Source organism: Ischnura elegans, chromosome 4 (assembly GCF_921293095.1).
Source record: "Ischnura elegans chromosome 4, ioIscEleg1.1, whole genome shotgun sequence".
In the NCBI taxonomy this organism is placed as follows: domain Eukaryota; kingdom Metazoa; phylum Arthropoda; class Insecta; order Odonata; family Coenagrionidae; genus Ischnura; species Ischnura elegans.
Window position 1 is genome coordinate 34,338,233 of NC_060249.1, and position 16,186 is coordinate 34,354,418.

The window sequence follows — 16,186 nt, forward strand, 5'->3', positions numbered from 1 at the left end:
TAGAACTATAACTACCAAGCAACTAAAAAGAGAATGAATGACCAAGTAGAACATGATAAATTATGACACCAATTCTGTTAGATATCCATTACGGGGAGCTGAAAAATGACTTTTTCCTGGATATAATTTACCGCCATAATTTATGGTTGATACCACATAATCACCAGCTTTAGAAACAAATGCGTATCACAAAAAAATAATTTTCACCTTGCGTTTACCCAAAATAAGGATCCAAATTTAAACCTGATTCTGGTAGATTGTGTAGATAGGGATTTAATAAATTGCAAATTTTAACTAAAACATTCTGTTGAAGCACCTTATGGCTATGACAGGCAAGGGAGACGCACTGAATGTAATTTATACATAAAGCAATGGCCATAGAAGCCAAGGGGGATAAGTGCAATTTTTTTATTTTTGGAGATAAGTACATATAACGGTTGTTGGGGTACACAATACTTTTGTAACAATGGGATACAAGTGAATCACTGGTAACCATACACAAATAAATTCATTGATTTTACCTATTACAGTAACATTGTGCACCCCGCCAACTACACTTTCACTTATCCCCATTGACTTCCCATTGCTGCAGTATCGTCAATCAGATGTAAATTAAAAAGCTGCGAATCCAAAAATATAGTAGAGACGTAAATGGGACTGCACCCTTATTATCAAGTTTCTTGTACCGATATGGCAGTAATCATTAATCAAAAGCATTATAAAATATAAAAAAACAGGAAGTTCATAGGCACAATTTCATCCTTGTCAGAGCGCAAAGGAAAATAAGCAAATCTTCATAGGTATAAAAGTGCCAGGGAGAAAAATGTAACATTTATTCCCAGAGAGAGCCATCGACTTCAAAGGGAATTGAATAAATCATTAATAAGGCTTCATAACAAAGGTTTCTAGCTTGAATGGCCAACTCATTAAATTAACAAGGAAGAAACTCTGTTGTATCAGGCTTCCCTAATTAAGCTTACAAAACATTCTTGGATCACCTTCTTCCTGCCCGCGATGATGCCTCAATTTGTGAAAAGTGAAGTTGAAGCATAATTGATCAAAAATGATATTTATTCTTCCCAAGTTTTAGTACTTAAAAAAAAAGATATTGAGAAAATATCTATCAAAACAGTCTTAAATAGAGTTTCAGACCGTACAGCTGTGGATTAAATTCCCTTAAAAATCATTGATCTAAGTTTTGCGCGAGGAAAGCGATAAATAAAAAAGTCTCAATGAATAATTTATTGCTTTCACTGGGTATTTTAACCTTGAATGGTTCTTAAAACTTTAAAAAGTATACTGTAAAAGCCTTAACACATTTATTTTTGAAGAGTACCCTTGAAAGTGATTCGGGTGACAAAACAGATTGGTTTGATATTCATAATAAAGAGAAAATAATTGGTTATGTTTTTTATTGCACCATGCCACTTCCACACGAATTATCACATGACTCAATCCAAATCATCTTGCATCGGAGGGAGACTTCATAAGCAATAGTAAACAGCGTTTCATTTCTGTCATACTTCTTATCATTCGCAAAGACTTGAACCCCGCCTGTAATGTCTTCAACCTAATGGAATATTACTCATGGAATTCAGCGTCATACAATACAATGGGAAAAATTACTATTCTTTTATTTACCACGTAAATTACATGCTTAATTATAATATCTTGCTCGATTTTTGACTTAAAATTTAATTGGTAAATATTGGTAGATGAAATATCCAAGAAAACTTATAATACAATACCACAAAGTAAATGATGAGTTGGTGAATTTTCTTCTAAAATTTGTTTTTATTTTAAAAATCTCTGCGTGCAGTATACCATATGAAATTGCTTCAGCATTATTGGACATCCACTGAGAGACCATTTCTTTTACGTCAAACAATAAATTATAATTTTTGGAGATACTTGTCATGACTGGCGCCGTCGCGTCGGAACCCTCTTAAGAGAAGAGTGATGCTGTGAACGACAAAACGCATAAGCGCGCATCGCTCTTTAATACCCAACGTCCTTCTCCACCTCCTCCTCCTCTCCCGCGCGGCTCCAAACAACTCCAGCTCCAGAATCCACGTCACGGGACGGAAATCGATAGCGGGTGGCCTTAGAGAGAGAGTCCCTCCCAACCCCATCCCAGTCCTCAGCAAACCTTCCCCCATCCTCACCCTCTCTCGTCCGACACCACCGACCCATTCCTCCCCCGCTCCAAGGCCCCCATCCCGGCAAAAGTGGTGCGAGATATTCCCCGTGCCTCTCCACCTCAGCGGCCCGTTCCCACCTCCCATAGCCATCCAGAGCAGTGGTCCTTTTCCATTCAAACCTTCGGACCTCTTTCCCCCTCCCCCCTCCCCAGCCTCGCTTTAACCAACACCCAGCAGCTGAGAGGTGGTGGTGTATCTCTCCACCCGTTCCCCAGAGATCGACAAGAGTCCGCTTCTCTTCTGATACCTATATATACTGTCTCTTTCTCTCCTTCTCTGGACCTGCAACTTACAGCTGCTAACTTCTCTCGACTTTTCATCCATCTTGTCCGGATGCCTCTCTAGAATATGTTTTCCACTTATTTTTGTAAGTTTCCTCTCTCTGACTTAACTCGGTTTATAGATGTTTTTCATGCTTGACCCATTTATCGTTACACAGTTTGAGTGTATTCTTTAATACCCGATGGTGTACTTCGCAGTTAATTTTTTTATCTCGATTACCTAAATTGAATTACATTACTTCAGTTTTCATTCACCACAGTGGAAATCGACTTTTCATCGATCTTTTCCAAGTGTTTCTCTAGAATATGTTTTCTAATTCTTTACTTAAGCTTCCTCTCTGTAACTTGACTCGGCGTATTGATGTTTTTTAAATGCATGGTTCATTTATCGTCGCACAATTCGAGCGGACGAGTATTTACTTGATACTGTAGAATTTTCTTCGCAGTTAATTTTTTATCTTTTTTGTAGTCGGTTTTGATTTCAACGTTATGCAGAGGAATCTCTTTTGAAGAGTTGCGATTTCAAACAATACTTAAATTTAAATTGACCTTATGAAAAAAATGTCGTCGCTTAGTCTTCCGCGGCGTTCTTGATAGGTTGATCTCCCTATCTTTCGGGTTTTCGCCGCGTTGTTTTTTGTGGGTAGACGACAACTTCGCCGAGATTCCACCTGTTGTCTTGAGGTCGAAGTACGAAGACTGGAGGAGGAACTATGTGGGTATGTAATGGTCTATTTTTAAGTCCATTCAAAGTCACAAGTTAGTAAAACGATAATCTATATAAAATCAATGAGAATTGTACCACTTACCTGAAGATGCCAGGTTGAATCCCGATGAAACTGTCTTCAACCTACGTAAAACAACGCGGCAAAAACCCTAAATATTGAGAGATCAGCGAAACTTTCGAAAACAACCCATTCCTCCGCGCCTCTCACATCCTCCACTTCTCCCTGGCCGCCTAAAAATCGGTGAGCGATGTACCCTACGCCCATCCATCACTGTACCCTTCGATTCGGACCAACGCAACGTTTGCTCCTCTGCCATTTAGGACAGTTGTCCTTTCCAGTTAAACCTTGCCCTTTTGTCCCCAGTACCTCTCTTACCTAATCTAATTTAATCAACACCGGACAGCTGAGTGATCCCGCACAAGTCAACAGGGCCTAGTTTTCCTCAGATCCTAAACATTGTGTCTTTCTCTCTCCCGACCTACAACTTCTAGCTACAAATTTAACTAGACTCCTCATTCTTTTTTTCCACCTAATAATATGTTTTCCACTTCCTTATGTGAGTTTACTCTCCTTAATCTATCTTGCATTAGGAGTCTTTCCCTCTTACATAAGCAATTTTTTATCTAAAAATTCGAGTGAATGACTATTCACTAATATACCGTGGATATTACTATGTAATTCCATTTTTTATTTTACTTGAGTGGCCAAAAATGATGATGCTCAAAAAGTTCCCTTACATCACGATGGAAATGAAGGATGGAATTTTCAGCGTTTTTAAAATTAATATATATATTTGCTAATTTGTGACTTTGAATGAGCTTAAAAATAGGCCGCTTCATACCAACCCAGCTGATCCTCCATGCCTCGTGTTACCTACACTTCCAAGTTGTAGACAGTGTTCCTTTCCATTCCGGTCCTCAGCTGTGTTTTCTCGTCCACCTATCTTTCTCTTCACTTTCACCAACATCCAGAATCTGAAACGTGGTGTATTTCAACCATTTCCCAAGAGATCGACAGGGCATGCTTCACTTTTGATACCTATATACTGTCACTTTCATTCTTTCCCAGGAGCATCAACTTCCAACTGATAACATCTTGCGACTGCCCATCGATTTTTTTTCCATTTGTCTCCAAAGAATGCTTCACGGATAAGTGTTCTTTCCTGATGTTATCTCCGTGAAGATATCCAGTGGTGAGCAGTTTTTTTGTCGTAAAATCCAAGCGACTCATATTTTTGGCGGCAATAGTTCTTGTTACAAAAATTCGTATGTTTTTTACTCAAGAGATCATAATGCTTCAGTTTCATTCAAAACTTTTATACAAGGCTTAACGATTTGTTGACGTCTATTTTCGGTCTACACAACCGTCCCTGGTACATTTGTGACTTCACACGAAACTTTGCAATATACAAACTATTCACTATGCTTTAACCAACAACATGAAACTGAGTGATGGTTTTCTCCATACATTCCCAGGATATCGATATCTGATGCTCACATTTTGTCTCTTTTCTTCTCTTTCTGGACCTGCAACTTCCAAATGCTAACTTATAGCGACTTTCCATTCATTTCTTCAACATTATCTTGAGAATGTGTCTTCCTTTTCTTTATGTAGTTTTCCATTCTTTTGTATTCTCATGCTTTATCTGCCACTTTCTAGCCGTGGTTTGCAGTTCATTTTCTTATAATTTGAGCTAGTTATTTATTTTTATGAGCGACTTTTCACGTTATGAAATTCTTTGAAAGTATTCTATTATAATGAATACCAATTCAAGACATCCATTTATTCGCTATTGAAATTAAAGTAATCGTTTATTACTCTGCGCGGAAACACTTCGTCAACATATCATGGAAGAATTTAAAACTTCCTTTCCTCCCTGTGACAATTTTGTCACTTTACTTAAACAAACACTAACAATAAAGAAGTTTATGTACCCCCTCCTCCACCGTTACTCAGTATATCGGCATAACTTCCTTCCTTTTCCTTACGTAAGTTTGTACAGTATTCAAACTATTTACTTTCATTACCAGGCTCAAGTTTTTTGTCTGAGCCTGTAGCTTACAGCAATTACGTAAATGTTTGCGACTTTATATATTTATCTAATATCTTTTATCTTTATCTTTATCGAGAGTACGTTATCTACATCTCAAGTTATAAGTTTTCTCTCTTTAAGTTTTCTCCATTGCGGATTTTTTTCTCTCCCAGGTGAATAATTCTACGTTATAGAATTCTAGCTAGATAACTTGCGTAAGTGTTACCTTTTTCCCTGTTATCTCTTATAGTATTCTGCTATATTGAATATTTTTAATGCATTCCGAGAAAATTTCTGAATTTATATTATTTGAAGTTGAAAAAAAAAATATTGTGGCTTTCAAATTCTGATATGGAAACCGAATTTTAGCTATTTTCAGTGTCTTTTTTTGCTAATAGCCGATTTTATCATTTCTGGTTAGCGTTAACCATAATATGATACAGTCTTCCACTTCTCCTCGATGAAGGCTGAAAGTTCTGGTTAGCTTGAAGTCTGATATTTTACAGACGTTAAGTGGAACTTTCAATCATCTCTGGGTCAAGCGTGACGTCTTATGGCTAGCATTAACCAGATATTAAGCGGATATATAACCAGATATATACCGGCCCTAAGTGTGTCAATTAAAATCGTAGATCTCGGGTAGAAATTGTCGGACCATTACTTAACGACAGTGAAAGCGAGCGGGACCATTTCATAGGAGGCAGATTACTACGTTTCCCGAGGTAGTTGACAATTTGAATGACCTTATTGCTGCGAGTTAAATTGAATCAGCGTCGCAGAATACGACCTCCTTGGCTTGCTTGCGATCTCCAGAGGCCACAGTTGGGAGTGCTCGGTGAATTTAAGGTTTTGAACGCATGTACGCCTTTGCTGCACCTTTCGTGGTTAATGTTGGATTCTGCTAGGGTCTATAGTTAGGCACAGTAGTGTTCTATCTACTTTCATTCAAGGTATGTGGCTCAAAACGTCCACTTTCGTTCTTTTCCCCAGTTTTTTCTACTTTTACCGTCGCCCATTGGCTGAGAGTCGGTGTGTTCCAGAGAGATCGACCGCGCTTGCTTTCCTCTCTCCCTTTTTATACGTTTTAACCCTCTCTCTCTCCCTCTGTCTCTGGTCGTGTAACTTCTAACCTCTGACTTTTATCGACTTCCTTTCTTTTTTCTCACGTCCCCGAAAATACATTTTTCACACTTTTTCCGAAGTTTCCTGTCCTAAAAATTTTTTGTGAATATTTCCTTCACTTCGATCTCGCATCGAGCTATTTTGTACTTTAAAATACCATACAGTAAAGGATTACCATTTGTTTTGCCGATTTTAGACGCTTTAGTTCTTCAAATGTTATTCTTTGCATGTGTTTCAACCCTGAAATCTTCAAGGTATTTTAATGAACGTGATTCGGCGTAAGATACGTTTCTTAGTAAGGACACTGGAATTAATGGCACCATTTTAGCTAGAATGGGGAGGGGAGAAACGAAAGGCTGCAGCATACTATTCCTACTTTCGTAGAATGAATTTTGAGACGCTAAATTGGCCGCTCTGTCCGTCACGTGCTAACTTTCTCCACAGTTCCTATCCCATATTCCTCGCATACGTTTCGCCTCCCCCTAGAATGCGCATCTCTCGGAACTAAAGGAGAATTTGATGTTTTCTGGGTAAGATTCGGAGACTATGTGCCGCGCTTGCCCTTGCTTTTCAATTGAGAATAAATGCCTTTCAAAGGGACTCGGGGAATATATTCTTAGAACTGCACAATGTCTAACAGGCCGACATAAAAGGTAAAATAAGGCGGATACTTTGCAGAAGGTATAGATATAGGAATTCGTTCATTTTTAGAACAAAAGATGAGTTAAATAAATGCTTAGTTGAAATACTGCAATAAATATTTCTCGGGATTTCGACCGGGTCTAATTCTATATTTCTGACGACTTTTCGAAGAAATACATTTTCATCGACAAAAACGAGAGAATTCATCGTAGAGGACGTTAAACTTCGCGAGCACTATACTAAACATCTCATAAACGAGGTACGCTCGGAATATAAGTTCCGTTTTGAAATAAATAGAGAACAAGTACAGATATTTCAAATAAATGTAAGTATAGCACAAATCTTATCACTCTTACAATATTTTTCGACGTAGATCCCGTGATTTTCAAGGTATTTTTCATAGCTTGTCACAAGTTTTTGTGTACCCTCTTTGTACAGTGTTGCCGCCAGTGTACTCATCTATGAGGCAACATGTTCTTTCAGTTCTGCTGTATTGCTGACCGCCAAGAAAAGACTTCTGATGCAGAAACAAGTGAATTTCGCTTGGAACGAGGTCGGGGCTGTATGGAGGATTATCAAAAACATCGACAAACAGCAAAGAAGAGCTAAAAGAACATATTACCTCATGGATAACTACCCTTATGGCAACATTCTACGAAGAGGGTATTCAAACACTTGTGCCACGGTATGACAAACAACTGGACAATCACAGGATCTAAGTCAAAAATAGTGTAAGAGTAGTAGAGATGTGTGAAATAAATTGCTTTGAAGTATCTGTACTTCCTCTTTTCTAATGTCAAAACGAAATTTACTCTCCGAATGTACCTCGTATGTCCTCCAGCACCTATTTTATGAGCGTTCTGTATATGTCATGCATCTTTATGAAGTACCATTATCATGCTCTCACTTTTCCATGTGTTCATATCCCTCTCCCCTTCTATAAGTTTCATCCTCCCTATATTGCATGTTTAGTGGGCGTAAAACGTCGTGAAGAATGTACTGGGAATTTCATTTACTGCTATTAATGTCAAACAATTCAGGCGTGATAGATTATAAGTTCGACTTATTGAAATGAAAGGTAGATACACTTCATTCGCTGTGGATATTTCACACAATCTGTGCATCGCGGGTGACTACCGTAAAGTTATCACCGTGGTTAGTCCTGGTATACTTAAAACTTATCAGTGTGTAATTATCCCTGATGTGCTAACTTTCCACACCGTCTCTTTACCACATAATCCTCAGAGTTACTGCGGAGATGTCCGCCCGTTATTATTCTAGCCTTCAAATTCCTCAAGCCCGCACTGATTTTCAACGCATTCAAGCGCCCATGTCAGATCTTTTCAGCCTACCTCATCTAGATTCACGACTTTCCTACCGATAGATATGAAAACATCACAACCCCTTCAATCGGTTAAAGAAAGATTGTACTCATATTCGAAGACTAGAATTTAAGTTCGTTTATCATTTATCTTTTTTTATCAAAACTTTCTTTTTCTATTCGTGTTCTTTACGATTTGTGTTAAAACTTATATTTTTTGTGTTATTGATATTGATCAATTTTTTTGTTGCTCTCCAAAAATTTTTTCACATGTGCAGCCTTGGTATGATTTATTCAAAACCGAATATATATTTTTTGTATCGCTGATATCGTATACGTATTCTGTCAAAATGGTTTTTGTTTTCAGAGCAGAGCTTTATATGTTTTTTTATTTCTTTTCTTTGCACGATTATGTTTTTCTGGAGCATAATAATTATTCATTCATTCATTCCCAAATTTTTCCCTTCTTCTATTCTGCGCCACAAGAGGGCGTATATGTTCGCGAAGACTGTCCTGGGTATCGCATTCCCTCCTTGCCTATTTTTGGGGAGTCTAGTTAGAATGCGAGAACCTTTTAAGAGGGTAGTGGGCGGCCGTAGAAGACTCGTGGGCGTTAGCGATCTAGGGTTTATCTCACCCAAGCGAAGTTTCCAAGTGCTTTCCGTCTGCCCACACAATGACTCCACGTAACTTCAAAATGAAAAAAATGTCATTTAGTTATTTTCGTGAAATTCTTGGAGAGTGGTAGGTTCTCTGTTGCGGACGCAATCCTCTATCCTCGCATTGGGCATGATTTTTCATCGGATATGAATGAACAAGGTATAAAATGATCCGAGAATGGCTTGAAAGGTATAGAATGCATATACGTGCAATTGACGAAACTAAAAATGAAAGTAGGGATAGATTTTTCCATTATTCTTACAACTCGTGTACATTATTTTTTTAACTCAATTTCAGAAACCTTTTCCTGGAAACACATATTTGAATAACTTTTCCGATAACTTTTATAAAGAAAAAAATGCTTCCATCCATTGGAATTTATTCTGCGACAAAAACTTCAAAGGAAAATCTTTTGATTAACTATTAATTACAAAATTCCTATGTAAAATATATAATTCATGCCTGAATTTCTTTCTTGAAGTTTCCTGTTTAAATATGAGATTTTAAGAAAAACCTTTTTCGTCATAAATCCAAGAGAACTTAAATTGCTTGTAAACGTTGGCAGGGAAAATGGAAGATATTATATAATTCTTCAATAATCAATTTACCTGTTGTTTCATTGGTTTTTGGTTGCTTTGGTTTGTTGCTTGGTCCGGTCGCGGAATATTAATGCTGTGAATATAGCGTATTTTATATTTTTGATACAATGGGTACAAATTCCCAATAAAATTAATCAGGAAACGTAATGATACTGCCCTCACTTAGAATAACTGTGAGAGCCATAGTAAAGGCATCTTCTTTTAATTGATTGCTGAGTAATATTTTATTCATGGATTCTTTTTGTAACTTGTATAATTTTATCCAAAAATTTCGTAATTTGTTTACGTTAGTTTGAAATTGTAGCACCTTAATGGATTCATGAAAATCGCATTTAGACGGTATTGTGAATTTACATACGACTCACCTCGTTTCGTCCATTCGATTTTTACTGCTCTTTATGAAAGCTGCGCTGTTCTTAGTTTGAAGGAATAGCATTGCATGACTTGTGAACGACATAGCATGGGATACTCGAAGGCTGTGTGCCACGTTCACCTTGGCTGTGTAGATGAGAACAAATACCTTTCAGAAGGACGCGGATAGAATCAACTTGGAACCAAACAATATCAACAAGCCCGAGAAAGATAGATAAATTAAACAGATAAATTGATGAACGGATAGATGCAAGAATTCGTTCATCCCTGCAACAAAAAGGGGGCTTAAATAAATACCTCGTCGAACCGAGGATCTAAAATCTCCTACAATGCGGACCTCAACTTCGTTTTAGTGTTCTTTTGGAGTCTAACGGCCGTTGCCCAAAAACCTATCTTCACACGCCTAGTGAAGCGACTCACAGGGTAGTCTTTAGATACAGGTGCAATAATTTCGGGTATTAATTCCATCGCTTGAATAATAGAGTCATTGCATCTCAGGGATGAAATATTTGATATTTATTGTTTAGTCTCGTACGCCTCCATACGTCTTCGAGATAGCACGCACGGAGACGAGGTCAATGTTAACGCAACTTATTTATTTTCTTCTGGAGCTCGGGCTTTGCATTGAGAGAGCCTGCCTGGGAAACGCAAGCCGTAGGCTATTCCCAAATTGCGAATCTCCGGTCTTCATTTCGTGCATAATTTCTTACCCCAACTCACTCTCTCTCTCCTTTCTCTCGGTGCTAGCATTTTAATGCTTTCGTTTGCACAGTTCACTTTCGTTGGGGCCCGCATCTAAACTCCCTGGCTCTTTGCTTAAAAGCCGCGGGAGATGAAACCGCGAAAACTGATAACAATGCTCCACACTCCTCCTCCTATTTTTTTCCTCTTTCTCTTCAAGTAAACGGGAGAGCTCACAAATACTGCAAGAAAACGTCGCTATGGTGATGGGGAAGGATGTTTGAATAGGCTTGAAGGGTGGAGTTCAATCTCCAGCGAAGCCACGCTTTCCACGTTTCCATTCGAGTGAGAAATTGAGGAGAGGATATTTATTTCAAGAGCTTAACATGTTTCTACAACTTTTTTTTCATGTCATCCTTTCATGAAATCTGAAAGGATAACCTAGTCGCGTTGGAAATGAGGGGAATGATCCACGGTCCCACGTTTTTCTCTCCAGTCTAAGAGTATTTCGTGTTGTCTGTTACTTCGGATGCGGACTTTATCGTCGAATTTCTACGCTGAAGGAGGAGTTTGGAGAAAAGTGTGAATCTCGCTTGAGCCTCTTTAGCGTCTACCTTCCTAAGAGTTTAAGTTAAATCGAATGATATAAATTTTGGACGTTCTTGAATATTTAAAATCTCAATTTTCCAGAGAAAAAAATATTTAACCGAAAGACTAAATGGTTATTAGGGACAAATGTTTCAGGATTACGTAGGCGAAGTAACTCATCGAGGGAGTCATTCCTCAGCGAAAGGGATTTGGGATTTACTTGATGGATCCAAGTAGGCTTCCGCGGAGATTATGATGAATTCTGCTGGTTTTTCCGGGTATTCTTCCGCGTTTATCCATTTGAAGGACGATATTTCGCCAACGTTCCAGTTGGCTTCCTCAGGTCCACTGAAGTGTTGATGCAGAAATTTGTTCATCTTATATACACCCCGTTTGCCGCCTTTTTTCTCGAGGTGTGCCCTGATTGGTCAGGACCTTTGAAGACCCTTTTCCACGCGCTGGCGAGATTGTAGCCGTACAATACAATCTCGCTACGTACGGCTACAATCTCGCCAGCGCGTGGAAAAGGGTCTTCAAAGGTCCTGACCAATCAGGGCACACCTCGAGAAAAAAGGCGGCAAACGGGGTGTATATAAGATGAACAAATTTCTGCATCAACACTTCAGTGGACCTGAGGAAGCCAACTGGAACGTTGGCGAAATATCGTCCTTCAAATGGATAAACGCGGAAGAATACCCGGAAAAACCAGCAGAATTTACTTGATGGAATCATTGTTGCAATTGACTTCACCCTTAGTTAGTTCTTTAAATCTCGTATTTAGTATTTAAAGATTAGTCTCCACACTCATTTACCTTATAATATTTTTTATACAAAATAAGAAGTTTTTCATGGTTTATTATCCTATTAATTTAATCATAGGTATCAAAGTATGAGACAGTATGGAATCTGAAAAATGAAGCTTTGAAGTATTATAAATGGCGATGATTAAAAAAATAGGAATCTCTAACTAAAATAAAGTAAAATTTTCAGCTGAGTAGTTTTTATAACGACCAATCGATACTGAAATTTTGTTTCTCAAAGCGAATGAATAGTTTCAGTGTATGTATTTGTAATGAGAGGGTGATCTGGAAGCAAATTGATCTATCAGCCTATTCGCCTGTTTTTGAATCACGAATCATTTTATAGCCTAATTAATAATGAACTGGGGCCCTAGTTCTGACGTTGAATGTAGTCCCTGAATTTTGATGGCAATTCCAAAATTCTTCGAATCTTATCTGTATAAACTATGCGGTGGCATTTGCATCTAAACGAATCGGTTTAGTATTATGTTGGTCAAAGTTCGGGTCTAGTCCTAATAATCAATGTATTTTCCTTCTCTCTGATAATTTTTCAGTTCAGAAGTTTGTTTCGTAATTAACTTGAAGCATGCTAGGCGAGGAGAACATGTAAGCCATCTAAAATGGGGCTGAAAACCTGGGGAATCAGCCGTTCACGTGCCGTTCCCTATTCCAACATATGCCTAGTAGCAGCCGTTGTTCGACTAATCCTTGGGCCAGCTCAACACAACTCTCGTCTCCGTCCTATTTACGTTAACTTTCCACTTTCACGTTGCCATTGGAGCTATCCCCTTTGGCTACAGCGAAGGGATTGGGGAGAAAGATTGAGCCTCTCAGCAGAAAGCTCTTAACCCTCCTATCCCATACCGTATTTGTAGTTTGCATGTGTGGATGCAAATTTTTTTCGCGCCTTGGGGAAAGAATTTGCCCAGGTTACAGTAAAAAAGTAGTTGATGTCTGTTGAGAATGATGGGAGGAAGTTCAGTTCTAAAGACGGAAGAGGATCCACTTTTCCAGCAGACAGCTGGGAGATAGCTACACATAAAATTATCATAGTAGTTAGGAGCAAGGATTAGATCAACGAGAAACTGTATAAACTTGCGATTTCTTCTTCGCAGTATCCTCTCCGACCTCCATTTTTTACTATTACTCACGCTTTTTTCCTCCTTGTTCTAGTTATTTATTGCGCGTATCATCTCATTTTTATCTTGAATTCACAGTAATAATCCTTAGTAATATAGTCCTTATAATAATCATTAGTATTCATAGTAATCTTCCTCTGCTTCTTAGTTATTATATGTTAAATCGTAGGAGTTAATGTAAAATTATCAGTGAAACTTATTCATGCGAGGTAATGTGCTATTTAAGCCCCTCTAATCCGCTCATTTTCGATGAAAAGTGAAGTTTTTTGCCTAAGAGGATTTACTTCCATTATACCTTTTACAACGAAACTTCAACTTTTTTTACCTCATCGTGTAATGTATCACCTTGGAATTTATTACAAAAGCTCCTGCCCTTTCTGACTTTTTTAAACATTTAGCGACTCTCCTTCAAATTACCTCAGTCGGAGGCGAGTGAGATATTCTGTCCACAATTTAAAACCGTAAGACATAAGAGGCATCGTACGGCCATAATCAATGAAACGGAGCATCAGTATTCATTAACCTTGAAGAGTAATTATTAAAATGTAATTCACAGGTTATAACTTTGCAATTCCAAGATAAATATCGACATCCTATAACTTCTACCTGCTCCTCTTCCATCACCTGCTACGCTTTGCTATTTCACACTTTTGATATATGTAAAATAGAAGTGAAGACCACTTTTCAGTATTGAAGTCTTCATGGGTTCTCCGTAATGTATAAATTAATCGGTGAAGAGCGGACTGCTACTCGTAACCTCTGTCAATTGAAATATATTGACCCGGTGAAAGGCTGTAGATTTCAGGTGTTTCTTCAATGAAAATTTGAACTCCTACTAAACTGGGTTTTCATTCAATTCGGAGATACTTCTTTGGATCATCTCTTCCTCGGAGGTAGTGGTTCTCCATGTTCCTTGAACAGTTTCTTGAACACTTTCAGGTTTCGCTGCTGGTAGCTCGCGCACCCCTGTGCGATTTCCACTTTTTTCTTCCTGCCGAATTTACCCTAACCCTAGCCAAATTCTTGGTGCTCGTAGTTGACACCCGTAGTATATGGAAGCTAGGTCGGATAGTCATTGGTCACGACACCTTGGAGGAAGGCAAAGTGAATGAACATGAAGAGAGATTTGGCGGGTATAGGTACGCGTTTCTTTTATCGGGTGTTTCCTCAAATGTGTTTCAAAATTCATGTGCAAAGCGCATGCGTGGACGTTGAGGATAGAAGTCAAGAAAAGTCGAGGAGCGTTTCAAGTGAGCGCTAATTCCTTCCCAAGGTCGAAATACCATTCTGAACTGCAGAGTTAAAGTTGATGAACTTTAAAATATAGCCGCGCGCTGTCGAAACTTTTCCAAAACCTCAAGTGTTTTTATTCACTCGGATTTTTACCTGCAGAAGTAGCATTCTAGGTTTCATGGATGATGAATTTTTTCCTTAATTCCCACCCACATCCTACCTGCTTTTGAATTTTGGGGAGTTCGACGTTTAGGCTTGGAAATGGCCTCAATCTTGTTCCTGTGCGCGCCAGGGCAGAGGCTGTGATATCTGCTACAGTTTTTCTGCTCTGAATACTTCTCGGTCCGCAATGCAGTCGGCGTGGATCTGGTCAAATATCTTGGTGAACTTGCCTGTAATTAATCCGAGAGACGTGCAGTTTTCTTTCGCCTCAGAACCCTTGCAGCGACCCGGTCGATCTCTCTCTCGTCCTCGCTAATTGCGGAGCGTCGAATATTTTTTCCCACGGTTAAACGACCTGCTCTTACCCGGCGCGAAAAATCGATAAATTATTTTCTGGACTCTCTGGAATTTTTTTTGGCCAAGCCCCTAGCCTTACCCGTTTTTAATATGTTTTTTTGAACTTTCTCTTCATCGTACGAAAAGTCTACAGAGAAATAAATCATTTGCCTAGACCGGGAATCGAACATGGACATGTACGAAGGATTATCGCACGTGTGGAGAGAAATTGAAGTTTACCGGGAATATTCTCTGTGAAAACTTTACGGAGTAACCTGTAAGGTACAAATTGCGCGAAAATTTCACAGAGGAGAAAATCATCCTCAAGACCGGGAATGGAACCCGGATCCACCGATATCCAGTGGAGTACTTAAGCCAGTTATGCTACCGAAGTTTTTTTTTTTCATTTCTGTGGAAATCTGTGGACTTCACCGGGTAATATTACCGCGAACGCCTCTTACAGTTAGTTTTCATAGTTCGGGCCATATAGTTGTGAACAATATCTATGGTTCGGGCTTAGCTCTCCATCTGTGACGCAGTGCGCACGACTTGGACTTCTAGTCGCATAATATTCCTAGCAGTCTAGAACATCTTGTGCGCCATAGTTCACAAATCGCCACAGCTTCTCTGCATTTCCACATCACAAGTTTCGGTAGCTAAACAGGCTAAAGCGTTCGACCGGAAATCAGGGGATACGGGTTCGAATCCCGGTCAAGTTTAATGGTTCTTTTCTATGTGGAATTTCCGTACTATCTGTGTATTGCGACTGACTCCGTAAAGTTTTTTCCGTGACTAGCCCCGGTATACTTAACATTCTCTCCATCCTTCAGCTGCGATGCTGCTTCGTCCTTATTGCTCGCAAAGGATGAAAAGGATGCCCTTGCTCAGCCTCCCCCCGTTGCGCCGTTTGCCCCGAAAATAAATCTCGCTATCTCGCGAAATAGGCGTTCGCGTCGGTTGGGTTGTCTGTCGGTGTTGTGGCGCTGTTTACGACCCAGTTCGTACCAACTTTCATACGTCTCGTCAGCGGTTTCGGGACCTACACACCGATAAGGGTGCTCTGGACGATATTCGCGCCAAACTATCCAAAGTTTTCGCTGACTCTCGGTAATAATATTTTTTCCTGCAGCGGCTGGTGCATTTTACCCATTAATACGGGTAGGGGATTTAATTAGCGCTATATTTCATTTTGTGGCCTTCGATTGTAGTTAGCAGCGTGTCGAAGCCATTCATCTGCTTTTTCTAACTTATAAAATATTTATTTATTTCATTAATGATAAAAATAGCCA

At 39.0% G+C, this 16,186-nt stretch overlaps 1 protein-coding gene across 1 annotated transcript in view; it reads left to right on the top strand.

Moving 5' to 3' along the window:
• The window catches only part of LOC124157255 (neural cell adhesion molecule 2-like), a 596,573-nt gene that overhangs the window by 305,423 nt on the left and 274,964 nt on the right, over nucleotides 1–16,186 (top strand). The gene's annotated exons all lie outside the window — the stretch shown is intronic.